Below are 19294 nucleotides of genomic sequence, written 5' to 3' on the forward strand. Positions count from 1 at the left end.
TGTATATATGTATGGATGAAACCGGTGAAAGTGGTTCAGTTCTGAACTCGATTTGAGATATTCGACTTGTGGAATACGCGTCTCCGGTGTAAAAGTGCGATTTCGCCGCGGGATTTATTGCCTCTCGCGGAAACCGATCTTCCAAGTTGCATTTCACGATTACATGTGAATTCTCTCTCTCTCTGTCTCTCACTCTCTCTCTCTCTACGTATATGTATTACGACCAGAGAAAGGGTTTTCAGCATTTATCATTTCGTGCTGATTGCAATTGATTCGATTTTCTGTAATATATATATATATATGATGGATATAACCTGTTATTTGTACCTCACCAATTAACAGTTGTACACTGAAAAAAAAATTCTGGTTAGGCTTATTACTTTCTACGTTTCTAGTTATGTTAACCAGAATTCTAGTTGAATTAACTAGAATTCTCGTTAAAATAACCAGAATTCTGGTTAACCTAACCAGAATCAAAATGTTAAATATACCCTAACCAGAATTCTGGTTATTCTAACTAGAATTTTTTTTCAGTGTAGAAATTCGGAATGATGAAAAATGGAAAAACGAATAAAGTAATTTTTACTATACTTTAAAAATAAAACCGGAACCGTTCGCAGTTTCTTCGCATTTCTGTCAATTTTTACTGCAGAAATAGTAAAATTTATTCCGCACTGAAAAAAAAATTCTGGTTAGGCTATATTTAACATTACTTTCTAGTTATGTTAACCAGAATTCTAGTTGAATTAACTAGAATTCTCGTTAAAATACCCAGAATTCTGGTGAACCTAACCAGAATCAAAATGTTATTATTATTACTTTATTCTTATTATTATTATTATTATTATTATTATTATTATTATTTAATATGTTTATTAACTATTTTAACTTTTAGATTTACTTTCAAAACTTATATATTTATGTCCCTCGACCTCAGTGCGTTTATGTATATGTTAAATGTATCTGTTTCCTGTTTGTTCTTCTGCCGTTTATGTGACTTTTTTTTTTTTTTAAACAAGAGATTTTTTTTTCATCTAAAATGTATACATATATTTGAAATGACATTTTTATTTTGTTTTTTAAGTTTATACGCTTGTTACTTTTTTTTATATTCCACTTTTTTTTTATTATTTGTATCTCACATTTTTTTATGAGTTTTTAATTTCTATCAGTTTTTATCCATAGGATCGTAGGTTTTTTTTTTTTTTTTATAACTTTTGTTTTATTTGTTATCTCTTTTCATCTATACATTTCTTTTTATTTATAATTTTTTTTTTTTTAGTTGCATTCTTCTTTTTGTATATCTATTCACGTTGTATTTCTAGCTTTTTTTTTATTTATAGTTTTTTTTTCTATCACTTTTTTTTTATTTTTAATTCTTTTTATTTGTATCTTTTTTTTATTTGTTTGGCTTTTTTTCTATTTGCGTGTCTCTTTTTACTTGTGTTTCTTTTTATTTGTGTTTTTTTAAAAATTTGTTTGTCCTTTTTTTATTATGTGTGTCTCTTTTTTTATTCGCATTTCTCTTTTTTATTTTTGTATCACTTTTTTATTTGTCTCCTTTTTATTCTATTACTAATTTCTATTGCTTTTCATCTGTGCCGCTTTTTTTTATTTATTGTATCGTTTTTTAATTTACATATAGTCTTTTTATTTTATGATTTCAGTTCTATTTTTTGGTTTTTTTCGATTTTACTATCTCACTTTCTCCCTCTTTCGACGTTATTAACGATGACGACAAGTACGACACTGATATATATATATACACACTCTCTCTAAATCTGAATTTGTCACTTTTGACTAATTCAACAGCGATCATTTCGTTCATTAAATGAATTATTAATCGACTAAATTCTTAGTAAAAAATTACTAGTAAAACTGATAGCACAGAAAATTAAAAGGCATTAAAATAAGCTGCAACGCTTATTATTTTAATCCATTTTGGTATTAAAATAAGCAAAATTGGATTAAAATAATAAGCGTTGCAGCTTATTTTAATACCTTATAATTTTCTGTGAGTAGAAAAATATTATAATTTATTTATAGTAAATACAATAGAATTTACTATATAGTTAGTGAAATGTACTATTTAGTACATATTTTCTATGTAGTATAGTAAAATTTACAATTTAGTATAGTATAATTTACTATTTCAAGTATATGGTAAACTTTATTGAATGCAAAAAAGAGTATTTTAAAATAAAATGCTTTGAAGTCAAAACGTAATTTTTTAAATAAATCGTAATATCATTGTAAAAACTGACCGCCTTAAAAGTGCAAAAAACGTCTTGTTTTAAGACGTTTTTCGCGTCTAAGACACCAAATGTGTCTTAAAACAAGACGTTTTTTGCACTTTTAAGACGGCTAGTTTTTACAGTGATATTGAACTTGAGGTGTATATACGCATATATGTATGTATGTATATATATATATATATATATATATATATATATATACCACGATTGTCGAATCGACAGCGTGTGGCACATATTTAACTACGAGCTTTTTAAAACCACAACTGCTAATATACTCCATTGGAGATATTGAATTACCTTTTGTTATATGATGGCACTTAAAAACATCTTCTACGAATTTACACCCCCTTTTAATAGTTAAATGAATCAAGATTTCTATTATTTTATTTATTTTATTGTTTTTAAAAAAAAATAATTTTTTTTTCTTTAAAATACTATTTTACAGTCTCTATTTACAGTCCATTAAGAAAAATTTATATATCATATTTAAAATCTTATAAATTTAGAATTATTATTATTACATAATATATATGCTTTAGTACATATATATGTTTAAGAAAAAGAAACTAAAATCAAGATTTCTGTAACGAAAAAGAAACAAACATTATTAAAATATTTTAGTCGTTAAAGAAATTCCATTTTAGAAAAAAACAGAAAGAAAGAAGAAAAAAATATTGAATTTCAAAACCTGTCAATGAGATTGAAGTTCGATAGTAGAATTTTCCTATATGTCAAGAAGAAGAAAAAAAAAAGGACAAACCTTTAATGGATTCTCGATCGAGACTTATGATATTGTATTTTACATTAATTTTAGAAAATTGAATATTTATATACTGTATATATATATGTATATATTTATTTAAACTATATATTATTATATTATCGGCGTTTAGACAAGAATTGGATTTTAAATTTGCATTTTAATTATTACTATTATTATTATTACGATTTTTACTATTATTTTCAAAAAAACCACTTGGAAAGATTCCCCGGAAAGTGCCCCCTGGAGGTTCTATCAGAATTCCGCCGGAACTTCCAACGTAATTCCGTCAGAATTCCATCGGAGTTCCAAAGAATTTCCGATAGGATACCGACGGAATTCCGATTAATTTTTTTCAAAATTTTTGGAGTCTTAATTCCGTCAGAATTCCGTCGGAATCCCATTGGAAATTCTTTGGAACTTTCCGGGGAATCTTTCCAAGTGTGAAATTATTGAAACTACTATTATTATATTATTATTATTTTTTTAATTATCTTTTTTATTCAAAACCAAATCGGGGGCACGTTCTTTTATTCCGTTTCACTTGATATTTGTCAGATTGCGATTAATTATATCGAAAAATGAATTTCCACGCAACGTGAAACGTGTTTAGAATGAAGGAGCCGTGTCTCTTTTTTTCAAGACTAGTCGATTGTTATCGCGATTGACAGTGTCGTGCTTAGGTACAGTTTAAACCTCGGCTACTTCTATTCTACCCCCCTTTCGCCTCTCTCTCTCTCTCTCTCTCTCTCTCTCTCTCTCTCTCTCTCTCTCTGTCCTTTATGTATATATATATATTACACTATAGCTATATCTATTTCTATATTGCTATATTCTGTCAGCGCTTGAGACTGCTTGGAAAGAAAAGACTTCGATAGGGGGATGGCGAGAACCGTCCTGGTTCTGTATCCTGAGTTCGTATACCTGTTAGGCCAGGTAGCAAAGAGAGAGACTCTTTTTCTCAAACCGGACGTGAACGTTCAGATCTTTTAGGATTCCTCTTCCCCCCCTCTCTCTCTCTCTCTCTCTCTCTCTGTTGATCCTTGCAGAGAGCTTATCACGTTCAAAAAACGTGATGATATTGCCGAGAGACTCATTTTCAAGTTCTCTCTTTCATCTTTTCTTGATTCTCCCCCGTTTTTCCTTCTTTTTTATTGTTATTATTTTTATTATCTTCCACCAAAAAAAAAAAAAGATTTTAGATATGGGATCTATTTCTCAGAAGTTTGTTTTGACGACGTTACATGCATATATATATATATATATATATATATGTTTTTTCTTTTCTTCACCCCCTAAAATGTTTTGAGTTTTTAAAATTTTCAAAGTCATGTCCTGATTGTCTGGAATAGGCATCTTTCTAACAAATTTATATGTGATGTTTAAAATGGGAGCATTTCTGCTTTTGTACTACATATTTAGTCGTGTAGACGTACTAGCTTTTAAAATTACTACTATAGTTTCTGAAACTACTACTAGTGGCTGAAACTACATCTAGTTTTTAAAATTACTAGTACTACTTGTTTCTGAAACTACTACTAGTTTTTAAAATTGCTACTACTACAATTACTACTACTACTACTGGTTTTTAAAACTACTACTCTCTAAATCTGAATCAGTAGAAATTTTACTAATTCAATCAGTACTTTTCATTTTAACTTAAGTTTAAGTTACCCGAGGCGAAATTTGAATCCTCTTTAGCTTCCCTTAGAACCTAAATAGGCCCTCTTTACGATCTTGTAGACTCCCGTAGGCCCTCCTTTGAATCCAAACGTGGAAGAAAGGTAAATTTGCGACTAGTTGAGGAAGCTAAAGAGGGTCTAGTTCGATTAAAAAAGTACAAAAACATGCAAAAAAAAACTCTTTTAATTATTTTGATTAAAGCAAAATTAATTTTTTCTTCACACAATATTTCTTTAATTACCCTTTAAAAACTGGAATTAACATATTTTGAAGCGTTTTCAAAAAATTAATAGAATTAGAGCAATTTCAAAATTTTCAATATTTTAATCAATTTTTATACCCTACTTTGAATCCAAACGTGGAAGAAAGGGAAATTTGCGACTAGTTGAGGAAGCTAAAGAGGGTCTGTTTAACCCTACTTTACTCCTTGTAAATTAGGGCTTAAATTTCGCCTCGGGTATTTTTTGAAAATTTACTAATATAATTAGTAAATATATGTATAAGCAATAGAAAATAACTTATGTAAATCAGTAATTTGTATATACACAGTAAAAACAAAATCTTCTTTTAAGCTTATAAGTTGTCTTTTTTCAAGATGTAAACGGAAGTAGATCATATTGACTGAAAATCAGTACTCAAAAAATGTTTAAAAAGAATACTCTTATCTTACTATAAGTAAGATGTCATACGAGCTGAAATTTAGCTCTAAGCTTGTTGAAGAACTGAAATTCAGTTAGGTTTTAGACTATCATTTAGTCTTATGTTAAAAGAGGGCTGAAATTAAGCTTCCTTACAGACTGTCTTTCAGCGTTAACCTGGTGTGATAATAATCCTAAATTATGACTTAAAAGCATATTAGAATTTTGATATATATATATATTTATATTACTTATAACAATTTTTTCTAATTTATAAATTTGCATTATTTAAATGAAAATGACGAGGAACTTTTATATTTAAAAAAATCTTGTCATTTTCATTTTCAATTCTGCAAACTAAATTTAAAAAATAACATTATACGTAATATATATATATATATAAATATATAAAATTAGGAATTAACAGTTTAGAATAATTTAAGCTCTTCCAACAAGTTCCACACAGTTTTGTACTTTTGGTAATATTTAGCGACTTTTTTTCTAAATAGTATAGCTGAGACAAAGGTGAAAGATATGCGTGCTTTGCTGGAATATTCGATATTAAAAACCCAGTAAAAAAACCCATTCTTGTGAATTATAAATGAATAAAACCAAAATTAAAACACGAGAAAATCATTTCTCAACCACGCTTCACTGTACGCGTACGCTATGGCGTTTTCACAACAGACGTTTTGCCTGTGACGTCACAACTACCACTTTAAGACTCGGCGGACTGACACCCAGCTCAAGTAAAGACTTTTAAAAAGTCACTGTCGTCTTTTTTTTACTTAAGACCAGTGAATTAAAAATCAGTCGAATTATAAGCTTATTTATAGTAAGAGAACCACTAACTCTTATTTTAAGCTAATTTTCATTATTAAATAAAGTTTCTTGCTTAAAATAAGTTAAAAATTAAAGTAAGCTTACATTCGGTTTCAGATTTTGTTTTTACTGTGTAACATAACCTTTAAAATTAACTGTTAAATCAGTAGATTTTGCGGCCGCTGCCATATGTTTCTATTACTGATTCAATCAGTAATTTATATTCTACTAATTGAATCAGTAAATTTCTACTAATTATCAGTTGCTCAATTCTCGCTATGGCAATTAGTAGATTTCTACTGCTAATTAGTGAAATATGACTGATTCAGATTTAGAGAGTACTAATACTACTAGTTTCTGAAACTACTTCTAGTAGTTCTAGTTTTTAAAACTAAAACAACTCGTTTTTAAGAAACTAGTGTACATAAAAATACAACTAAATAGTACAAAACCATAAATATCCCCATTTTTAATACTTTATATATTAATTTTTTTAAATGAAAAGTCTTTCAATATAGAAACTTTAATTTTATCGCGTAAAAAACAGTGTTTTTTTATTATGTACCCCCTCCGAGGGGAGGTAAATGGAGTTTAGCATTTGTAAATTTGAGGGTACAATTCAGTAGATATACAATACAACACACTAAAAAAGAAATCTTGATTTCAGCCTATTTTTGAGGCTGAATTTAAGGTGTAAACGGAGTCAGACCAATTAAAAAAGGACAGACTTATGCAAAATATATGAGCTTAATTTAAGGTGTAAACGGTTTAAGACTTTGTTTTTACTATGAAAGAATTAACGATATATGTATATACATACAAATTCATATACAATATAATATGTGTAATACATAAAAGGAAAGTGATCGAATCACAGAAGCATATACATGAATGTATGAAGAGTATGTTTACCTACTCCTTACTCCATGAATGTTGTATATATGTACCTAAAATCCCCCCCCCCCCTCTCTCTCTCTCTTTCTCTCTGTGTGATCCTTCTCAGGTCGCTTAAGGGCGTTCCTCAAGAAATCCTTGCGCTTGTTTACATTCTGATACATCGTCATTTGTGTATCATGAATTCATGGACGAATCGAGTTCTTTTCTCGTAAAAAAAATCCAATACAAGTAAATAAAGAAACGTCTTCTAAAGCAAAAAAAGGAACTAACCTTATATAGTATTATTATATACTATAATGTTAGTTTTTTAGTCTGATCTTTAATTTTTCCCAAAAAAAAAAACGGATTCAAAATAGCATTTTATTTATAGATCCAGCTTGTATCCGATAAAATCACATTTTACACAAAATATTTATATGATATTCACTGCTTTCTCTGGTTATAACAAAAAAAAAAATAATAAAAAAAAATAGTTCATCCTCCCGGAAACAATAGACTTAATTTATCGAATGATTTTTAACGCCTGTCGAAACCATTCATTCAAGCGACTACCTTCAATTTATCACTTGTCTCAATAAAAAAGTTTTCATCCAATTCTCTCCTCTCTGTGTGTGTGTGTGTGTGTATTAAAAATTGAACGTTTCATCCGACAGTTTTATAGTTTTTCAATTTTTCACTTTCGTCGCGAAAATAGGCTTTTAACGAGATAAAACAAACAAAATAGTAATAATAATAATAATGGTAAAATAAAATAGTGACTGCGACACGCGGAACGGATAGAATTTTCAAAATCAGTTTTATGATACTGCATGATACTATATGACACTATATACTACTATAAACTACTATATGATTCTATATAATACTATATACTACTATATGATAGTATATGATACTATATGATGGTATATGATACTGTATGATAGTATATGGTACTATATGATACTATATATGATACTATATGCTACTATATGCATATAATCTGAATGAGTCATATTTTACTGATTAGCAGTAGAAATCTACTAATTGCCATAGCGAGAATTGAGCAACAGACAATTAGTAGAAATTTACTGATTTAATTAGTAAAATATCAATTACTGATTGAATCAGTAATATAAATATATGGCGGCGGCCACAAAATCTACTGATTTAATAGTTAATTTTAAAGGTTATGTTGTATACAAATTACTGATTTACATAAATTATTATTTTCTATTGCTTGCATATTCACTAATTATATTTGTAAATTTCAAAAAATAACTGAAACTTCAGTTAAAATGAAAAGTACTGATTGAATTAGAAAAAATTTCTACTGATTCAGATTTAGAGAGTATACTATACTTTATACTACTATATACTATACTATACTATATATATATATATACTTCTTTGATTCAAAGAAACATTTTTCTGGGTGTTTTTTATTTTAATGTAATGTAGATTTAAACATAAATGTTTTGTATTAAGATTTGATTCTCCGTGAGTAATTTCACTTCAAAAATCACGAAAATAACCTAAAAATTTTTTTTTGACGTAAAGTCCCTTTTCTCGTTAAGCCTCACATATAATATAATAAATATATATATATATAGAAAAAATCTGTGACAGTTCAGGGAAAAAATTATAGAATTCCTTTTTTTTTTCCAAGAAATTATAATACCCGCAAATGTCTCTCTCTCTCTCTCTCTCTCTCTCTCTCATTCTTTCTTTTATGTGTGAACCCAATGCCCAAATCTATATTCTTAGGGTGATTAGATCTCACCATATAAATTCTCAAGTGACTCGAATAAATTTCAATCACTATATATATATATATGTATATAGTATATATCTCCCTAAAATCAAAGCACAATTATTTAAAGACTTGAATGTGTGTGTATATATATACGCATGAGGTTATATTTTATCTATATAACTCAACTCGCGACTTCGTAATCTCTTTCTCTCTGTTTTTCTTTATCCCCGCCTTATCTCGTTAATTATTAACGTTGACTGTCATTAGAAGCCGCGCTTTTCTATAAAGAACTTTGAATTGCGCAAAAGTTAACTGAAGGAGAAAAAAAGGAATGATTGAGAGAGAGAGAGAGAGAGAGAGAGAGAGAGAGATTCAGGGAATCGCTAATAAACAAGAGTCGATGAATAATCGCTAATTCGTTGCTTAACCCTATAGATTGCCCATACCTTTGCAATGTATTACGAGCATTACGTCGGTTACAACATGTGCTTATTCTCTCTCTCTCTCTCTCTCTCTCTCTCTCTCTCTCTCTCTCTCCGTCGAATAGAAGTTAGAAGTTAAACCGTATACTGTCGATCTTCGGAAATATATTGCCAATTATTTTTCCCCTCGATGGAAAATGCAGCGTGTGAGTAGTTCTCGTCGAGAGGATAAGTTACTCGCGCGATAGATTTTTGCCCAGAAGGCCAACCTCTCACTATATATGTATATATATATATATATTGGAATGGATAATCGTTTACCATGATGGAGAAGGGGGGGGGTGTTTGGTACGTGTATATAGACTCCATGAAGGGGGGGGGGAGAAAGAGTATTGAGCGGCAATCGATCCGTAAGACACACAAAGTATCGACAGAAAACCTTCATAGTGAAAATGGCGATGCAGTATATATGTATATATATACGTCGTCCACCTGTTTTTTAAAGTAGATGTAGTGTATATATGTAATATTTTTACTTGTCAATGAAAGACAATAAATATATATATATATAAGTACTTATATATACATATACACTTTCTAACCTCAATACGTCCATCACAGGCGCTGTAAAAGAGTTAAAGGGAATTTGATGTTTATCGAATATGTTTTCGTTATTGCATCGTATATATGAGCGCAATGACTTTATCTTTTGTTTCTTTTTTTTAATGACCTTGAAAACTGGAATGCAAATTTGCAATTATTTGTGCATTGAAATAATAAAATTATATTCTTATATTTATAATAACAATAATAATAATAACAATAGTGATTATAAAAATAGTAATAATAATACTAATATAATAATAGTAATAGTAATAATTTTAGTTCTTTTTTTTCTGCTTTTAAGGCACTAATTTTGTGCATTATATTATGTTGCTAATAATAAATTTAGTAATAGCTTAACAATAGAAAAAGAATGTATTTATATATAAATAGAAAAGAAAAAAAAATTTTACGTAGTCGTTTAGAAATTTACTGTATATAGTTCTACCTCACCTGGTAGAAATTCCATGTGCAAATGCGGGTACTTTAAATATATATATATATATATATATCGGTGATAGTTCCGGGATTTTTCTAAACCTGGGGGATTTAGTATATATATTGCACCACCTGTCTATGGTAGGGTGCGTGCGTTTGAACAAAATAATGGATAAATTTTATCCTTATATATATATATACTTTGATGCGGTGTTTATTTTTTGAAACGATTTTAATGGTTCATTTTTAAATCTGACGCCTCCCTATTTTTTTTCTTTTTTTTGTATTTTTAAGTAAATTCTTATATATATATATATCAGTATTTTTAGGTTATGTCAGTTAGATTTTTTTTTTAATTCTTAAACTATACGGATATTTTTAGGTTATGTTAATTTTTTTTTAAATTCTTAAACTGCACCGATATTTTGAGGTTATGTTAGTTAAATTTCTTTTTTTTTAACTCATAAACCATATATCGATATTTTGAGGTTATCTCATTTAATATATATATATTTTTTTCAATATATATTCTAAAGAGAATATTTTTTCAGTTCTAAATTTCTAACATATATAACAAAATTATCCCAAGTATTTTTATTTCTCTTTTAGTTAAATTTTTCTTTTTCTTTTTTGGAAAGTGATTAACTTTACTCGCACACGCGACATTGTCATTGTGACACAAATTATTGTCCTCAAGTTTTCATATAAACGCATTATAAATATATCACAAGCCGTATATATATAACTCTCCGGAAATCGAAAGTTTATCCCCGATTTTTCAATATATATATATATACAGTATATAACATAAAATCTCGGAATCCCGTAGGTGTGCTTAAGTAGCCGGATGCCATTGTTCGCGACACCTGGTCGTTGCGATTTACCGAAACCCGAAAGTCGTCTTTTTTTTCTTCCTTTTTCAAAACGAGGCGAGTTCGAATATATCAATAGTTTAAATTGTATATATATATATATATATATATGGGAAATGTATAGAAAGCATTGATGAAAAAGGAAGAAAAGGGGAGGGGGGAGGTGTGAATGACAATGGAAGACAATCAGTTTGTTCCCTATTTTTAATAAAGGACAATTTGTCGAGACGATTTTTAGATTCTAAAGGCCTATTTAGGAAAAAATAATATAGGTATATATACACAAACAGACATATATAGTGAAAAAAAATTATTTGCTTCAAATAATTGGTTACTTAAAGGGCTATTTTAAATAATGAAATTATTAGTTCAAGTTAAATTTCTTTATTTCAAGTAAATATTTCATAATAGTAGTTATTAAGTATAACAAATTATTTGAATCAAATAAACTTTTTTACAGTATATAATGTAAAAATATATAAATTCTAAAATACTGTTTGTTATCAGAAACTATAACATCTCACACACACACAGCTGTTTAGGGCATTCATTACTCAATAGAAAAAAGAAAAAAAAAATATATATATATATAGAGAGAGAAAGAGAGAGATAGAGTATAGAAATGCGATCAAATAGGGGATGAATAAAGATTGGTAGAAGAGATTTCGAGATTCTTCCCTTCATCTTTTTTTTTGCCCCGTTTTGGAGTCTTTGAAAGCTGAGCTAGAAACTTATCGAGTGAATTTAGTTTTCTTCTTCTTATTATTATTATATAAAGCAGAAAGGGGAGAGAGAAAAAACCATGGACAAACATGAGCTGGGAAAAAGTCTTTGAGGATGATCCCTTATGATGAGTTTCAAGCCCGATTTAAAATTTTTGCGATAAAGCAACATCTCTCTCTCTCTCTCCCTCATTCTCTCCTCTTTCTACTTTCCATCACTCTCTCTCATTCTTTCATTTACCCCTCAATTTCTAAAATTTTTACATATAATTCCCCCCCCCCCTTCTAGTTAGTTTAGATTTTAGGTTATGTTTACTTATATTAGATTTAAAACTAAGTTATACATGCGGTTTGAGGTAATGTTTAGATCTGTTTATTAAATTTGAGGTTAAATTAGGTAAAATTAGGTTACATAAAAAAATAACATAAGTAATTTTAGTTAAGTTAACTGTAGTTAAGATAACTTTAGTTAAGATAACTTTAGTTAAGATAACTTTAGTTAAATTAACTTTTGTTAAGATAACTTTAGTTAAGATAACGGTCCGTCTTTCTTTCTCTCTCTCTCTGTCGGTTTGTCTTTCTTTCTCTCTTTCTGCGTCTGTCGGTCTGTCTTGAGAGATAAAAAGAGATAGCTAGAGTATGTGTGTGTGTGTGAGAGGGAATGAAATTTGTAAAAACAGGAACAAACATAAACCGCGTTTCGATTCGACGAGCAATTTAAATGAACGCGCAAACACGCGGATGGTGTGGCGCACAACGACGGCGGCGGCGGCGTGTATATGGTCAATGGGCGTAAAGAAAGACCGTGAACGAAAAAATCAGCAAGGAAGGCCGTCTCCAATTTTTGGGCGGAGCTGTTAAACTTCCTGCATCCTCTTTTGTACCGCACACAATTCACAAAAGAGTGAGAAAATTTATTTTAAAATACGCCCGTTATACATCCTATATATATGCTCTCTTAATTTGAATCAGTGAAATTTCACTGATTGCCAGTGAAATTCCACTGATTCAATTAGCTAGAAGTCGGTCACTGAGGATCAGTGGAATTTCACTGATTCTCTCAGTAGAAAATATTGTACTGATTTAATCAGTGAGACATATAGGTCACTGATTTAAACAGTGGAAAATAAGTAACTGATTTGATCAGTGAATGTTTAGAACTTGAAAATTTTGATTAATAAGAATTTTTTATATAATAAATTATATTTTTATTTTCGAATAAATATTACAATTAACATAAAATATAATATTTTATAACACTTTTTATCCTTTTTTTTACAAAAATATTGTAATATATTCTTGAACATTGTGTATAGAATTTAGTTAATCAATTCACATAAATATAATATTTTATTACTCTATTTATCCTTTTTGTATCAAATAGTGTAATATATATTCTTGAACATTGAACTTACAATTTAATTAATTTCTGAAAGTGAAGAATGTCTTTTTATACATTTTCTGACTTAAATTTTCACGCTGTGGATACATTTAAAAATAAATAAATAAACACTAATAATAAACTTAGTAAACAAACAAAAATTTTAAGCTGCAATAAAGTTGTTTTCTAATTTTTAACAACAGCATCAAAATTCTATTAAGCGTATAAAATAGAACGGTTCTGTAATTTATATTTTAAGCGTAAAAATTGTATGAATCTAACAAAATGAAATAATGTAATAATTTTAATAAATGTTTAATTATCACTGTCATCACCATCGTCACTGGAATGAGGATTCAATTGAATGTTGTTTAATGTAGTAAACAACGATCTCACTGAGCTTTTTGCTGCTGCCTTATTTGTTTTATAAAAATAATTTTCCAAAAAGTCGTAAAAGAAAACTAAGGAAGCTGCAAAATGTACGTTCGTAACGTAGTGTAGTTTGAAAAGTAAGTCAAATGCTATTATTGGTGATGCTTTATTACCGATGTCAATTAATAGACCATCGCATACAATAAAATACTTTTGTACTATTTGCCCTGAGTGGCAAACAATGAATGGTTGTATTGCACCTTTAGCCATATTGCAAGCATCAGTAATGCAAGTTGAAATGCTTGATCCCTCCTGTTCAAATTTAAAATTATGATAAAATCATTATTACAATCATATAATTTACCAATAATTATTTTTAATAGTAAATAACATGCGAAAAAACTAAGGCTTCTAATATAATTCAAAATACCTGAAACACTAAAAAACAATGTAAATGGGTTAATTTCGGGTACACTTTTCTCAAAAACTACTTTCTCAATAGTTTGTCCTTGTTTCATTATAGATTACAAATATTGTCAAGCATACAAATAAGAAGTTGCAAGATATTATCTTCTTTACAAACTTTCGTATAAATAAAAACAAAATGTAAAAAATGAACATTTGACTTAAGTATCCCTTTATTCAAGTCAAAGATATGTCAAACTTCTTACTTGAATAATTCACTGCACATATTTGTAATCGAATAAAACCAGGGTGAATACAATCAAAAAAATACTTTTTGAGAATAGTACCAAAAAATGCCTTTTTTTAAATTATTTTTTTGAGACGGAGGCTACTGAAAGGTGCGATTTGTCAGAGGTTGTAAGATTGCTTAAAATTATCTACTTTAACAATTTATTACTGAAAAACGTGAAGCACCTTGATTTTCTGACATACTGAAAACTGATACACGAAGAAAACTCAAATCTTCCAAAACAAATAGATTTCAGAATCTTTGCTTCCTAATAATTTGCAAAGCATTCATAACTCTTCTTCAGAAAAAGTATCAAGTTATCTGATAAAAAATTTCCAAATTGAAAATTTTAAAACAATCTTTTGACTTGCTGATAAGTTGTTGCACCTTTCAATGTCCTTAAAAACATATGGAATTTCAATATAGAATTCGAATATAAAAATTAAAAGATGTCAAATTTTGGTTTTTTCCCTAGGCACTTGAAAAACAAAATTGACAACTTTTAATTTTTAGACCCAGGCCAACGATTTTCACCGTTCAAAAATTATATCGGTTTGTATGATCGGAACTCTTAGTTAAATTAAATAACTTAAAATAATTTTTAAAAATACTTCTTACCGGCAAAATACGCATTAAATCACAATTTGGAAATTTATTGATAGTAGACTCATCATTGGCATCTTCATGGTTTTGATTTTGTGATTTTTTCCCTTTTGCGCGTTTTTTTTTCTTACTTCCTGTAGGCTCTTCGCTACTACGTTTTCTCGCATTGAAATTTGTCGCGGGTAGCAACGCTTGAAGAATGACTAAAGCCTTTACGTTATCTAAAACAGTAATATTTCTTAATAGAACTTATGCGAAAAATGAATTGATTGATTTATAAACATATTCCCAAATAAAGAGCTTACCGTCCTTAATGATTAATGCTTTTTTATAAATGTCTAGTCTTTTTTTCTGGCAGTATTTTAATATTCGAGGAGTTGCCCAAGTTTGAAAACGCCCCAACAAATTTTTACTAGCTGATGCTATTTCTCCGCTAAACATCATATGATATTCTTCATTGATCTAGTTGCAAAAGTAATATATATTACATAAGACGAAATGTAATAAAATTTTATTTTTTAAATTAATATAGATAATTTGATCGATCTTCTTCAAAATTAAAAATAGATGGCAATAGAATATTATTATCTCAAAATTTTATAAAATTTTATAGACTTTTAAAATTAACAAAAATTTAATTATTATTATACAGATATTTCTCACCATGTCTCCATAAAAATCCAACAATCTTGGGAATTTTTCTGCTATTTCTTTTATACTAGGGCCGTCAGTTTCTATCCACTTGCGTCTATTAGGGAAAGTAATTTCCAAACAATGCAATATATCGTCTTTAGTATTTTTTGATGGCATGACGCACTGCATGTATAAAATCTATAAATTTAAAAGTATATTAATTATAAAAATAATTTTTAATTAACTATTTAGCTTTTAAAATTTTTTAGTAATGTTTCACTCTAATCGAAGTTAAATAATATCAGATTTGTTTCAATTTACCATAAATATCGATTTTAAAAGTAAACAGTGGAAAAGAAAAACTGTCAGAAAAAATTAATAAATTTTTAATATTTCCGTACATCAGAGTAAAAAAAAACCACTCTCGCTTTATACATCGAAAACCTCCTCTCTGACGTTGACTGTCTAAAACGACAACTGCGTTTTTTTGGTTAAATGAAATGACAATATGTTTCAATTAAAATCAAAACAGCAGTTGTAGTAAACCGACTTCAATAAACGTTTCACAACACAATAATATATGAAGATTTTGAGTTTTTTACGTCTCTAGAATTTTAGAAACTAGTTCCCTGCAAAAATTGGAAAAAATACATACTTTTTTGGGTTATTTTTGCAATGGTCGTTTTAGATAGCCAACGTCAGAGAAGAGTTTTTAGACTTATAAAGCAAGAATGGTTTTTTGCTTGGAGGTATCGAATGAGAAAATATATAATTAATTCTGCATAATTTAATAATAATAACTAGTAATAATTAGTCCTTTTCCAATTTTGATCGTTAAACATGAGTTGCAATAATTTTTTATGGGCGTTAAGAGTTAATTTAATCTTTTCTTTTCCTTGCTCACTTTTCAACTGGATATTTTACGATAAATCTAAATAAATCAAATTTAGTTTAACTGTATTTTAAATAATCCATTAAAATTTCATCCACTAAATTAGATATTACATGTTCTTCGAATTCTTCAGAGGATAATGTTGAAGCTCTTTCATTATGAAATGAATTTTTTTCCATTGTAGATTTCTGTTTCGCTTTTTTATACTTTTTTTCATCTGGTTTTAACAACTTTCTTGTATTCCAAAGTCTGTATTCGATGAAACCAAGGCCTGTTTTAATATCAAAAAAGTGTTCCTGCACAAAAATAAAATGAAATTAAAGATAATTGGAATACAAAATAAGTAATACAATAAACAATTTTGACTTACACATCCTAAATCAGTTGAGTTGTCTTTCAGAGACGGAAATTCAGACACAATCGCTTTAGCCAATGCCCATTTTGCTCTTGACGGAGGATAGCTAAAATGCATATTTTAATAATAAATAGTTGATGCAAAAAAAAATCGTAATACTGTAAACATTTTTTAAAAACGGATGCTTACTGATTATTATTGTGAGCTTTGATGAAATCAGCTACAAGTATACGGATAAAACATTTTCGATCATCTTCCCCAAACTTGTTTTTGTTCATTAGATCTAAGAGGTAGGGTCCTTGCGGATGATCTTGTAAAGTTTCCGTCAATGTTGCATGTGTCTGAATAAAAAATATAAAAATGTGTTAACCGGGTGTTTAACAAAATAACAAAATTAAATTCTCTGATTTTTCTATGACTTTTATCTGTGATAGCCTTAAAAAAGTTTCCTTAACCTATTACTAAACTATATTAATAACTTAAATTTATACGGAATTACAAGAAAATCTTTTGAAAAATTAATAAATGTTTGAAAATAAGAAAATATGAAAAACATTTATTAAGAAAAAATTTACTAAAACGTATAAACTATAAAAAATAATTTGATTTTAAATAAATAAATTCATTTTAATTAATTAATAAAAAATTCCAGAAATTTATGAAAATTCTCTGACTTTTCTCCGACTTCCCTGACCATTAGATAACTTAATTAAATTAATTAATTTAGGAAAAGAAAATTTTAAAAACTTACGGAAAAAATTGCACTCATATCACGTGCTGGTAAATGTATGTTGGGTTCTTGAATCTCCACATTCTCTTGTCTGGAAGGCAATTGTACTGGAAGGTGTTGTACGAGTGGTATTTGGACTCGAGGCAGTTGTTCGGGTGACAGTTGGGCTCTAGTCAGTTGTTCGGGTATCAGTTTGACTCGTTGCAGTTGTACATTATTCATAGATTCTTCTTCCTTCATTTTTGTAATCAACTTTAGCAGTTTCATTGATGGTCCAAATTTTATATTTATTTTACGTAAATATTCTTCCGTCAAGTCCATAAAAGATTCGCCGTCAAATTTTTCATCTATGCATAAAAACACATCTATATATTTATAATTCAAGACTTTTTCTCAAACTTTCTTCCATCAAATCTATAAAACATTAAAACTCCTTTCCCGAAATTTAAAAATCTAATATTTACAAACATGTTGAACGTGGTTTTTCTTTTAATATCTATCTTGAAATTGGACACTTTTCTCTATACAAATTTTTTCTCTGTACCCTCCTGATAAAAACTCAATAAATTATAAAGTACTTATTATAATGTGTCGTAAACTAACGAACAATTCATCAGACGTTTTATTTTTCCAAATAGACATGGGTTTATAATAAGCAAGATCTCTCGGAGAAATAAATACAGTAGGATCATTTGGATATCCATTCTGAATTGAGAAGGAATTGAAATCAGTGTCAAAATTTACTGTTTCACAGGGTAAACATAGTAAATAAATTTCGTTTTCTCTCAAAATTAATATTTCTTTTATCATTCCGAACTGTGGCAAATTGATTTCATCGGATGGGTTGCCTGCTGCCATACAAACAACTAGTTCATTTCGGAATTGGATACCATTTATTTTTGCGGATCTAACTTTGAACACAAGATCATTATTAGCATAGTTCAGTTCTAATAATTGTTGCTTACTTAGAGTATCCTCTACTTCAACAGATTTTCCTCCCTCACTGTTAAATGAATTGATTTTTAAATCATGTCCACCCCACTGTGCACTTTGAACACAGTGGCAAACGCGAAGAAGTGTTTTTGGACAGTTTTTGAAATTATGAACCACTTGTGCTCTCTCCTTAATTTCACCATGCTTTGCTTCAAATCGCATACACCAGTATAATATAAGAGGTCCAGCCCATGCCATGCACTCTGGATAGTGGAAGAGGTGGTGAAACTTGTTAATGCAATTTACGTCGGGAAACAACTTTTGAAAGATTTCAAAAAATTCATTGATTAAGTGTTTCAAATATGGCAGTAGACTCTTCGTCAGTTTAGGTGCGAAAACAATTTCCATGATTCGTAGTAATACCAGAATTAAATTCATGTGTTGATCTTTTGCAGGAATTTTTTTATCTACTATGAATGGGAAAGCTCTAATGAAACACCATACCTGCATAGCTTTCTGATTCAAGCTATAATCTCTAATGTTTCGCATATTACTATCAATAAAATTTGGCGAAGGTTTGTTTTTTTTCTCTGCAAAGCCGTATTGAAAAGCAGCGATCTGTTCATTTAAATAAGATAAATTAAAAAAATCTTTTACGTAAACATAGTGATGTATCACAAGTTTGAGAACCATAGGCACAATACCACACAGAAAATCATGCATCGCATCGAAAATTTTATTTTCAGTGGTGTGAAAGTACTTCGAACTATTCAAAATGCTCTCACCATTGACACCAGTTTCAGTACGAATTGTTTGAACTTCTAAGACAGTTCTTGCTCTTTCGAGTTTTCTAA

At 28.8% G+C, this 19294-nt stretch overlaps 1 protein-coding gene across 17 annotated transcripts in view; it reads left to right on the forward strand.

Annotated features, from left to right (window-relative positions):
* The window catches only part of LOC127277516 (ephrin type-B receptor 1), a 195439-nt gene that overhangs the window by 15797 nt on the left and 160348 nt on the right, over positions 1-19294 (forward strand). The gene's annotated exons all lie outside the window — the stretch shown is intronic.

Source organism: Leptopilina boulardi, unplaced genomic scaffold (genome assembly GCF_019393585.1).
Source record: "Leptopilina boulardi isolate dan_hultmark-lab unplaced genomic scaffold, ZJU_Lbou_2.1 LbouV2_169, whole genome shotgun sequence".
Taxonomy (NCBI): domain Eukaryota; kingdom Metazoa; phylum Arthropoda; class Insecta; order Hymenoptera; family Figitidae; genus Leptopilina; species Leptopilina boulardi.